The sequence below is a fragment of the Budorcas taxicolor genome, chromosome 1, assembly GCF_023091745.1.
Source record: "Budorcas taxicolor isolate Tak-1 chromosome 1, Takin1.1, whole genome shotgun sequence".
Classification (NCBI taxonomy): domain Eukaryota; kingdom Metazoa; phylum Chordata; class Mammalia; order Artiodactyla; family Bovidae; genus Budorcas; species Budorcas taxicolor.
Window position 1 is genome coordinate 85,407,282 of NC_068910.1, and position 13,157 is coordinate 85,420,438.

The following is a 13,157-nucleotide window of genomic DNA, read 5'->3' on the forward strand; positions in this document are numbered from 1 at the left end:
TCGGTACACACAGAAAAGGCTTGGAGTTGTGAGAGGGTTTTCTGAAGATTTCTTTCAGGAGCACTGTGTCTACCCCTCCAATCAATTTTAGTAATGGAGTTTCTGTAGGAATCCTTGGAGAGTTGAGTTGGGAGACAGAGCTCAATTGTCTTTGACTCCTGCCTGGACAATATAAGTGACACACGTGGATGACCTAGTTGCTTTGGTGTCAGATTAAAGGGGAGCTTCCTATAATGTTGACATGTGCTTAACTTTCCAGAGTTTGTTCTTGCAAAAAATGCATGAGAATGAGCCACGGAACAATGAAGAACAGCTGCCTAGAGAAGCACCTGGAAGGATGTTGGAAGCCATGAGAGAGTTTTGTGAAACTATCCTCCCAAAATGCAAGCTGATATTGGCACAGCTTAGAGAGAAAAATATATGAGTCCATGCACAGGAAGTGCAATTGAATGGCCAGAGTGGAGACCTCTGTGTGCATCTGAAAGCACCCTAAGGGCTTAAGACAACTACCCATTTTAGAGATTAGGAAGTCACTTTAAGACAATAGCAGTCAAATCAGAAATTTCTGATACTTGTTTTCTTCCCTACTACAATTTTGTTACTGTGTTTTAGAAACTGCCTTTAGAAAGATGCTAAAGGAGCAATGTAAGCCCTAGGTGGGGAAGAAGAGAAGGTTCTCCCTTTTGCTTCCTGGGCCATGGACATCTTACCCAAATCTCTTTGCCCAAATCTCTTCTGGGCAAAAGGAGAGATGAGTTTAAGATGGATAGGCAGTGGACAATTGATGCAATGCCCTTAGGGCATTAAAAAAATACTTAATCTACTAGAGCAGTAGATCACAGCAAAACTCAGTGGAGGGGACAGAGATTCCTCAATATGTCTGCCCCCACATTCATACTTTCCTCATTATCAACCTCACTCACCAGAGTGAGGACCTACAACTGATGGACCTACATTGACAGATTATTATACTGGAAGTTCGTTAAGATTCGCCCTTTGTGTTGAGCATTCTGTGGCTTTGTACAAACATAACAATATTTTTCCGCCACTGAAATTATATGATACGTATGATATATATAGTATATGTGTGATACTGAGCTGTGCTTAGTTGCTCAGTCATGTCCAAATCTCTGTGACCTCATGGACTGTAGCCCACCAAGCTTCTCTGCCCACGGGGATTCTCCAGGCAAGAATACTGGAGTGGGTTGTCATTCGCTTCTCCAGGGGATCTTCCCAATCCAGAGTTTGACCCAGGTCTCCCACACTGCAGGCTGATTCTTTACCAGCTGAGCCACCAGGGAGGCCCTTATACTGTGTGATGCTACAGTATGTAACATAATGGTGGTTCAGTAGTAAAGAATCCACCTGCCAATGCAAGAGATGCGGGTTTGATCCTTGAGTTGAGAAAATCCCCTGGAGAAGAAAATGGCAACCCACTCCAGTATTCTTGCCTGTGAAATATTATGGACAGAGGACACTTGTGGGCTACATTCCATGGGGTCACAAAAGAGTTGGACATGACTTAGTGACTACACAACAACAACATATTATTATATATACCATAATATCAAAATACAGAAGAGTTTTACTGCTCTAAAATCCTCTGTGCTCCATCTGTTCACACCCAGCCTCTGGCAACTTTTTTTTTTTTTTTTTCCTGTTTCTTTATCTTAATATTCTCCAGAACACCATGAAGTGGAAATCATACAGCATATAACCATTGTAGACTGGCTTCTTTCACTTAGTAATATGCATTTAAGGTCCCTCCATATCTTTTCATGACTTGATAGCTCGTTTCATTTTAGCGTTGAATAGTATTCCATTTCTGGATGTGTTTTAGGTCTTTCAATCTGTGTGCAATGGAAAGACTTTGAAAATCTTAAGGAAAGAGTGACATAATGAGATTTATGATTTAAAAATACAAATCCAGCTTAGAGAGGGATAAGGATAAATTTCAAGAACAGTCGGGGTGCTATTGCAATAGTTCTGGTATGAGAGGACAGAGCCACATTCTGGGGTGGTAGCAGTTGAGATGAACAGAATGAGATGGTTTAAAGACACATTTATGAGGTAGAAGTAATAGCACTCATTGATGAATCAGACTTAGGGAATTATAAAAAGAGAAGTACAGGGTGACTTGTGGGTTTTTGGCTTGAGCAATTGGGTAGGTGGGGGTATTTAACAAGGGTGAGTGCTGAAATAAGGCTGGAAGTATTTCTACTGGAGAGGTTGATTCCAGGCCAAAAAGTCAGCCCCTCATAAAATTCTACTAGAGGAATATAAAAGTCCTCACCAAACATAAATCTCATTTCCTTCCCCCTGCAAATTGCTGGCCACTCCACCTAGGCTCCAGAGGTATGAATAATGCCCTTAATAATGTTGCATAATTTCCATAAATCCTTAATTGCCCACTGATGTGTTTCTACTATCTGAACCATCTCCTTGATGGCGTTCTCTGTCACTCCTGAACTTGACATTTTATATCCGACGGCACCTGCAGTTTTCTTCTTTATTTAACTTTATTTTTGTTTGTAAACTTCTGTTTTTTGCAAACATTTATGTCAGTGAAAGGGGCTTCCCTGGTGGCTCAGTGGTAAAGAATCTGCCTCCAAATGCAGGAGACACAGGTTCAATCCCTGGGTCAAAAAGATCCCCTGGAAAAGAAAATGGCAACCCACCCAGTATATTTTCCTGGGAAATCCCACAGACAGAGGAGCCTGTCGGGTTGCAGACTCAATAACAATAGCAACATGTCAGCTACAATAGGTCAAAATTGTTTGCTGGAACCCTAAATAAGTAGCGTAAATGGTGTCCATAATAGATTGTTAGGATCATTTATGGTAGGTTATGTTCATAACTATTGGCTAACAGTGTATAGTTCATCACATTGGCTCTCAATGTTAAAAGTTTAAAATAGTATTCAGAGTATATAAATAATAGGTTATAATATTCTTATTTTAAATATATTTTACTTTTTTATAAAAATTATTGAGACTTCCAGTGGTCATGTGTGGATGTGAGAGTTGGACTGTGAAGAAAGCTGATAACCGAAGAATTGATGCTTTTGAACTGTGGTGTGGAGAAGACTCTTGAGAGTCCCTTAGGCAGCAAGGAGATCCAACCAGTCCATTCTGAAGGAGATCAGCCCTGGGATTTCTTTGGAGGGAATGATGCTAAAGCTGAAACTCCAGTACTTTGGTACTGTACTTCAGTACTGTACTTCAGTACTTCATGCAAAGAGTTGACTCATTGGAAAAGACTCTGATGCTGGGAGGGACTGGGGGCAGGAGGAGAAGGGGATGACAGAGGATGAGATGGCTGGACGGCATCACTGACTCGATGGATGTGAGTCTGAGTGAACTTCAGGAGTTGGTGATGGACAGGGAAGCCTGGCGTGCTGAGATTCATGGGGTCTCAAAAAGTTGGACACAACTGAGCGACTGAACTGAACTGAACTGAATAGCATTAAAACCAATCATCAATACAAATGTTAGTTTCTTGGTCTTGATAATTGAACTCCAAATATATACGATATTAATGTCAGAGGAAGCAGGGTCAAGGATATATGGGAAATCTATGTACTATTCTGTAACATTTATGTAGGTGTGTGTGTCTGTGTGTGTTAGTCGCTCAGTTGTGTCTGCCTCTGCAACCCTATGGACTATCGCCCACCAGGCTCCTTTGTCCATGGAATTCTCCAGGCAAGAATACTGAAGTAGAGAGCCATTCCCTTCTCCAGAGGATATTCCCAATCTGGGGATCAAACCCAGGTCTCCCACATCACAGGCAAATTCTTTACCGTCTGAGCCACCAGGGAAACCTGTTATGTAGGTTTAAACTTTTCTTAAAAGTTTAATTGCTTTATTTAAAGTGGATAGCCAACAAGAACTTACTATATAGGACAGAGAACTCTGCTCAGTGTTATATGGAGCACATGTGGGAGGGGAGTTTGGGGGAGAATGGATACATGTACATGGATGGCTATGTCCCTTCTCTGTTCACCTGAAACTATCACAACATTGTTAATGGCTACACCCCAATACAAAATAAACAATTCTAAAAAGCAAATCATCATTGCCAGGGGAGAGTTAAAGGGTAATATGTATACAGGATACCTGAAAAAGACAGATATTTAAATATCAGCATTAAAGGGCTTAAATGCAGTATTGTGTCTTTACACATTCTTGATTAAATACATGAATTCACTTACATTTGCAAATCAAATCTGTATAAATCATCTGAAATAAAATAAAATAGGAATATGTGAATAAATAGATAACTGTATGTCTTGATGCTTAATGAATAAACAGAAATTAATATTGTCTTAGAGAATTGTAAAGGAGCTAAGAACCCATCATAAATCTAAAGGCAAAATTGCTCAACAGTATAGATCTTCCTGCCCATGTTCTTAAGAAGAAATATATTTTATAAATTCCCTGAGTTCAAGGATGTCTTTTGGCTTTACTCAATCTGTTCATCACAAAATCATTTTTCTGTTAACTCAGGGATAAAACTTTACAGTCCTCTTTAACTCTTCCTTCTCCATTTTTCTTTCATCTCAACAGTTCCTATAGCATGCCAAGCCTTGATCTTCCTTATCTTTGTGAAGTCATTATTGCTTCTCTAAGATCTTACACAAGATTCTTCTTTTAATACTTCCCTGGTGGTCTTGTGACTAAGGATCCGTCTGCCAATACAGGGGACCCTGGTTTGATCCCTGTTCCATCAAGATCCCATATGTTTTGGAGCATCTAAGCCCATGCACCGCAACTATTGAGCCCTCACTCTGTAAATAGGGAAGGCACAGCAAAGAAGACCCAGAACAGTTAAAAATCGATTAATTTTTTAAAAACTAATTTTCTTCTAAATGCCATCCTCACTGTCCTTCACTCAAATGATCCATTCTTCACATATAGGACAAAGCATTCACTATAAATTATAGATAGATCTAGTCATGTTCAACAGTCTTCAAGGAAAACATATTACTTTGAAAAAGAAAGGAAAACAGAAAAATGCAGACTCCTATAGAATCTGGTCTACATCACGACTCCTTTGCATCTTATCGAGTTCAAGGCATCCCCTTCTTTCCATGTATATTCCCTGCCCTCCTGCCGAAAGGAATTGTCTACTGTCCCTTGAAGAGGCTCTGCCTTTGTTTTCCCAACCATCCCTTCATTCATGTTCATTCCCTTCAGCTGAAATCTTTTGCTTTTTCAGTTGTTCAAAGGACCAGCCTTAACACAGACAACTAGGATGTAACATTAACATGACAGAGTGGTCCTGCCATTGAAGGGTTCCGAATGAAAGACTGCTTCACTCATGAAGCTTCTCTGATCTACCTGTTAGTATGTAGACTTTTCTTCCTTTGACCTGCCTTCCTTGTTAAGGCATCAGTATGAGTGTACCCTGATATACACACGGATACTGTGCTCCCATGTGTTGCTTTCAAAAAGTCTGAAACTTTTGACAACTATATTCTCCATCAGAGAAGTGGATGCTCAATAAAGATCAATAGAATAAAATCTAGCACTGAAGGTGCTCTCTAAGCAGAAGGATGACTCAAGTTTAGTTCCTGATAAACTCCTCTCTTTCCTACCCTGACCTCCTTACCACAACAAATTTACCCAAATATCTTTTTAGACTTAAAATATTCACAAACATGCTACTTGGACAATAGTAACATTTTAGAATTTAAATGAACAATCATCAGTGAACTACAATTAAATGTAGTACTTTATTAAAATTTGAATTAACAATAATCAGTGAGCTATGATTAAATATGACATGGTCATAATGGTTTTTCTGTTATAGAAACCGTATACCTCATTTATTCTGGACACTGCTCAAGCTTCCAGTTGAAGGAAAGCATAACTGAGCGGAAACCATGGGCATATCTTCAGTTAATCCTATTCAGAATCCTGTTTTGTCATCATATTCACTATCTAATATTTACCAGGCCCCTGCCTGTGGTTGGTTGAGTGCTCTCTAGAAGGGACACCACCTAGCAAGGCAAGGCTGAAATCCAGCTCACATTCTGCTCACCAGAACATAAGCATGAGCCCAATTACACCAGAAAATGTGCACGTGGTACCTGCACAGAGGAAAGTGTACCTTTTTATAATTCACACAAAGTGCAAGTGGGGATTAATCTAGTCAATGAACTTTAATATATTGTATGAAAAATTCTTTCAATACTGAAATCCTTAGTGTGTGTGTGTTTTAATCTAATTTTCCTGATAGGAGTACAATTTTCATCTAAGGGTATTCCAACATAGAAGCAGTGAAGAATTGCTTTTATGAATTATTATGTATAATCATGATCAAAATAATCATAATTATTCTATGAATTAAACATATACACTCTGGCTTGAAATAATAAAAAGATACATTAGGTCACTGGATTGGTTTCTTTTCCAAAAGGAGATTCTCTCCTGGGTAGTTTTTTATTGTTTCCTCCTATACAAGTTTAAACTCTTTAAGCTATGGTTCTTATTCTATTTCTCAAAGGTGTATATTCAACTTTCCAATAGAAGTCCCTGGTAATAACTGAAAAGTAGGTATTTTTGTTTTTTGGTGAAGTACTCTGACCTGAATTCAGGGAACTTTCATATTATTCTTATAATTATCATCAACATCATTTCTGTTATAATTATCAGTATTATCTATATTAGCCAACAATAGTGTTTATAATGCTCATTACCTCTAATTCTCTCTACAAATTATTCTGCTAGGTAGTGATATTCCCATTTTTTCTAAAGAAAACTCAGGTGTTTGGTGATATCCCCAAATACAGAAGGTATGCATGACTCCAAACTGAGATTTATATCCAGGTCCTCTTGGCTACAAAAAATTTTCTCATTTACATAGTCTTCCAAACTATGTTCCAGTTTCTTTAATACATTTTTTCAATAGGTACTAACAGAATAATCCTTATGTGCCTGAAATTCTCCTAGATGCTAGAGATGAGCAAAGATACCTTATTTGCTTTTCTGGAGCTTACATGGAGGAAAAAAACCATAATCAAACATAGAACATGAGTCTAGGTATTGGCAAGTACTAATGTCATAATGGTTCCAAGGTGGGAAAGGAGTACGTCAAGGCTGTATATTGTCACCCTGCTTATTTAACTTACATGCAGAATACATCATGTAAAATGCTGGGCTGGATGAAGCACAAGCTGGAATCAAGATTGCCTGGAGAAATATTAATAACCTCAGCTATGCAGATAACACCACCCTTATGGCAGAAATCAAAGAAGAACTAAAGAGCCTCTTGATGAAAGTGAAAGAGAAGAGTGAAAAAGTTGGCTTAAAACTCAACATTCAGAAAATTAAGATCATGGCATCCAGTCCTTTCACTTCATGGCAAATGGATGGGGAAACAATGGAAACAGTGAGAGACTTTATTCTGAGGGGCTCCAAAATCACTGCAGATGGTGACTGCAGCCATGAAATTAAAAATACACTTGCTCTTTGGAAGAAAAGCTATGACCAACCTAGACAGCATATTAAGAAGCAGAGACATTACTTTGCCAACAAAGGTCTGTCTAGTCAAAGCTATGGTTTTTCCAGTGGTCATGTATGGATGTGAGAGTTGGACTATAAAGAAAGATGAGCACTGAAGAATTGACGCTTTTGAACTGTGGTGTTGGAGAAGACTTTTGAAAGTCCCCTGGACTACAAGGAGATCCAACCAGTTCATCCTAAAGGAAATCAGTCCTGAATATTCATTGGAAGGACTGATGTTGAAGCTGAAACTCCAATGCTTTGGTCACCTGAGGTGAAGAACTAACTCACTGGGAAAGACCCTGATGCTGGGAAAGATTGAAAGTGGGAGGAGAAGGAGACAACAGAGGATGAGCTGGTTGGATGGCATCACCGACTTGATGGACATGAGTTTGAGTAACCTCTGGGCATTGGTGACGGACAGGGAAGCTTGGCATGCTGCAGTCCATGGGGTCACAAAGAGTCAGACATGACTGAGCGACTGAACTGAACTGAATGTCATAAAAAAGTTAGGGTAAGGAAGTAGAGAAAAATGAGTTTTAAACAGTGGTTGGGAGGTCAGAGAAGGTGTTTCTGAGGAAGTTATAGTTTAGAAGTGGTCTGAATGTAGTAAGTGGAAAGTCATTTGACAATTGTGTGAAGGGTCATGGCATGTTAGAGGAATTCCATGAAGGCCAGCATTACTAGGATAGGACGCAGAGGTAGGAGAGTGGTAGGAGATGAAGTCAGCATATAGGGAGAGGTCTCCTAACGCAGGTTCAAAGAGATGGGACTTGATTTTTATTTTTTTTTTTCCTGAGAAGCCTTTGAAAGTCTTTGAAAAATTACCTTGACTCTCATCTAAAAAGTTAACTCTAGGGAGAGAAGAGTGAAAACAGAAATAGAGAGCATTGTGACAGCCTCCAAAAGAAATACCAGTGGCTCCAGGATGAGTGGAGGTCTTAGACATGGAGGGAAGTAGCTGTGTAGAAACAGAGCTAGAAATCAAGTTGGCAGGACTTGCTAATGGAAAAGATGCAGGTCTCAGAAAAAGAGAGAAAGCCAAGACCATACTTCGGTTTTACACTTGAGGTTCTTGGTGGATGTTAGTGCTATTTATTGAGACAGTGAAAACTGGAAAAAGAGCCAGCGTTAAGAAGTGGATAAGTGAGAAATCAAGTGTGTTTCATACACATTATTACTTCTTATGGCGTATTATACATGTTTCTCCATCATTCTGAGCATGTAACGTTCCAACTCAGTCTGAAAACACCTAAAAGGTTTGGGCAGATATATACAGATTTATGCAAGAAGTGAAAAAAAGTGTTCCTACACATATCCACTCACCCACAGATGCAAAGTTGTCCTACCGTTTTTAATCCTACCTACATGAATGAATAATTGTTATACATAAATACATAATTATTCATTGGGACACATAGTTTGATTTGGATCATCAAACCAATGATTAAGTCCAGCCAGAAAAGAAATATACAATGGATATTAATCTTCTTTGTGATCATAGATCACTTCTATGATGCCCAGGGGCGATCATTAATGGGTCCATTTTCTCCATGTAAAATGTGTGGTTCCCCACAGCCCTGAGGTTGGGAGTAAAAATAGAGATTGCTGAAATTTTGTTGTTATTGTTGTTGTCTTTTCTACCTCTAACTTTCTTTCAGAACCATTCTCAAAACACAGTTAATACAAAAGCCTTCTCTGAGTGCTCCAGGTCACATAAAGAAGAGCCCAAATCTTTCCTGGTGTCTGAAAACAGTATCATTTATATCCCTTCTTGATCTTCAATCTTGAGCACTTAGAACCAACTTAGAGTTTTTAGTTTTCGTTTTGTTTCTAAGTGCTTTTGCCTAGCAAAATTGCTTTTTAATGCTTAAAAGCTGCTTAAGGTTAGAGTGATGGCTTGTACACTCATAATCACTCTTCACTGAGCATAATGCTTACGTAAGAGGCCTTTGACTCATTTTTGCTGATTAAAAAAAAATTTTTTTTTCAGAAAGTCTACTTTCCAAAATTCAGAAAGAACACAAAGTAGTATAGTTGTTTGGAGACTTCTGTCATATATTTGTGAAATTATAAGTGTCTAACTTTGGCAGCAGTATTACAAATAATCTAATCCAACTTTATTTTGTATTTGAAACTTTGCTAGGTAAGCTGATACTTATTTAAACCAAAGCTGACATAGAGAAATGAAAAGGATCAAAATATACAACTATGCCAGTGAAAGGCTTCGATTTGTTGGTAACTGGTTTGTTCTTCGGAGCTTTACTTTTTAAGGTCATTTTTGTCGATTTTTGAGTTATATTAGCATTTCTATGATTTTGCTTGTAAATGGTGATGATCTTCATGAATAGTAAAACAGGATGTGATAACAGAGTCCATTTGAAGGAATCCCCTCCCAAACCAAGTCAAGAACTCCAGCACTTGATTGGAGCTTCAGGTGATAATTATCTGCTATAGTCTTTAGGGTTAATTTATTTTGATTTTAGAATTTATAAGCAGTATATAAACATTAATATGGTCTCCTAAATTGTCCATTATACTGAGAAGAAAATTTTTTGACCAGGTGTCTATGTATGCATGGTAGTTTGCTTTTTTCTCTCCAAAAGTCTCATAAACTTGAATTTGTGAGAGTTAAGCTTTGCGGGCTTTATCACCTCTGGGTAAAATGATCAAGTAAGTTTTCTGAACAAATACAACAGAATCCTGGAAAACTTAAGCCCAAGTGAGGTGCAGATCCTTTTCGAGGTTCAACCTAAAACAGTGAGTGCAATGCAGGAGATCCTGGTTCAATTCCTGGATTGGGAAGATCTGCTGAAGAAGGGATAGGGTACCCACTCCAGTATTCTTGGATTTCCCTTGTAGCTCAGCTGGTAAAGAATCTGCCTGCAATGCAGGAGACCTGTGTTCAATTCTTGGGAAGATGCCCTGGAGAAGGGAAAGGCTACCCACTCCAGTATTCTTGCCTGGAAAATTCCATGGACTGTGTAGTCCTTGGTGTTCCAAAGAGTTGGACACAACTGACTGACTTTCACTTCACTTTTCACTGGTGGGGAAAAAAGACATGAAATATCTAACATGATAAAAATGAGGTAAGAGGAGCATGTCTATGCTCTAAGATGTCTCCAATTATGCATAGAAACCACCAACATTCTTTTTTCTCAGTTCACAAGTGGAAAGCAGCATGGTCCCATTTCTGTTTTATATCTATTCCCATTGATCAGCTTGTCCAGATAATTCCTTCTCTCTTCCCACACTTTTGATTCAATCTGTTACACGTCCATCATTTAGAATGCTTACTGTGCCTAGTGGTCAGAAACAACTCTGGTTCAATACTAATCTGAGTAATTCAAGTGGACAGCCATATAGCTGATATTATTCTCATTAGTGACTGAAAACAAAGCAAAACAGAAAAACCCACAGGGATAAATGGGATGAGAGAGATAAATTTTGATGAGAGAGATGGTACAAGGTCGTGATCAGAGTACAGTGAGAAGATATGTCAACATGAAAAATTTTCATTATTCTTCTCAAGTATGTTTTAATGTATGTGATTTTGGTGTGTATCTTATATTCTTAGCATAATATTTCTCGAAATTCTACTTCCAAAATGGCTTGCCACATTTCCATGTGTAGCAAACCACTGCTGCTGCTGCTGCTGCTGCTAAGTCGCTTCAGTCGTGTCCGACTCTGTGCCACCCCATAGACGGCAGCCCACTAGGCTCTTCTGTCTCTGGGATTCTCCAGGCAAGAATACTGGAGGAGTTCTCAAAAAGAATCATACTCATCGAACAAGCTTGTATCTTCCAATAAAAAATCACGGAAATATCAACTCTAATACTAATTGTCAAGAAATGGTCTAAGGGCAAACAGAAATATATGGCCTAGAATCTTGATGAAGAATTATCAACACATACTTATAAAATATTCAAACTCCTGTTCATGGTCAGAAAATATGCACTATTTTTAGCAAATCTGTATTTGGGAAGTTTAAAATTTAACTCATCCTGTATTAAAACTATCTTCAAACTATGACATAAAGATTCATAGTTAATTCAATAGGCATTCATTGACCGCTGTCCTGTGTGCCAGGGTCCATGGACAGAAAGATAAATATGAAGAACTGTACACCACAAACACCAAGATAATAAGTTGATTCTCTAATAAGGCATCTAGTTTTTTTTTCCACAAGGCAAGGACATTTTCTAAATTTTCTCTTTAATATGAGCAATTATGACCTTAGTGGGCCTCGGGTTCATGACAAGACTAAAACTCTAATTTTATGATTCTAAAGATTTGCCAGCATAATTTGAGAAGAGAAGATGAGTGAAGTGTGAAAAATAAAACAGAAAGAGAGAGCCAATATAGAAAATGGACTTAAGTAAAACAGCATTTCAGTTGGAGGAGAGCAATCTGGAGTTGTCTAGTCTGGAACATAAACAAAAATACTATTATGAAAGACTTTTAAGTTGGAAAAGAACAATCTATTTGAAATATGTGGTAATGGATTGCTTGTTAAAGAAGCATTCTAAGCCACGTTGTTATGGCCAGAAAGCTACGCATAATGGCTAAGATTTTTATGAGAACCAGAACAAAAAAGAGAGAGACCAACACAGAGAGGTACTGGTCAGATCCAAAAAAAATCTAACAATAGACACAAAATGATAAACATTAATACTAACTTTTATATAGTTATTGATTTGAAATCATTCATACCCTACATGAACAAAATGTTCAGAACATCATATGAGTTTACTATTAAATGTAGGCCAGATGCTTAAACTGAGTGCTTGTGGAGAAGATGCCTTTTCTGTAGTGTTAAGAATAAATGTTGAAAAGAAGGGACAACCAGGGATTAAGGGTAGCATCATCTTTGAAACTGCTTTAATGATCATAAAATAGGAATGGAGACAATATAGCAACATTCAGTTTCCTGAGGACACTGTTAGTATTATCAGCATGATTACTGCAACACATATTCTTTGATCATCTGCAATTGTTTTCTTTAACTTCACAATGCTCACCTTCTAATAAAAAGAGAGTCTATAAAGAGGTGGAAGGTAAACAACAACAAGGAGGAATTCAATTTAGCTGAAGGCAGCAAAAGAATTTTCAAAGAAAAAAATGTCCTTGGCAACTAGTGCTTAATTATCCTGTAAATTGTGTTGAAAGGAGGAAAGGGATTTAAGATAGCCACAAGTCTTAGGTGATATGTTCTCCTGGAATCAAACAAGGAAAGTTATAATGCAGAAGGTAAGAACTCAGTCTGGGGGGCTGTTTCTATAAATAATGATTACCTGTAATTTTTTATAAAGTCCACCTTTCAAAATACTGGGTTGGCCAAAATGTTTGTTTGTGTTTTCCTGTAACATTGTACAAAAACCCCAAGGGAACTTTTTGGCCAACGTAATATTTTCTGTGGGGCAACTTAGAAAGCTGCTTTACAATAGCATCTCCTTCGGAGAAGGCAATGGCACCCCACTCCAGTACCCTTGCCTGGAAAATCCCATGGATGGAGGAGCCTGGTGGGCTGCAGTCCATGGCGTCGTGAAGAGTCGGACACAACTGAGCGATTTCACTTTCACTTTTCACTTTCATGCACTGGAGAAGGAAATGGCAACCCACTCCAGTGTTCTTGCCTGGAGAATCCCAGGG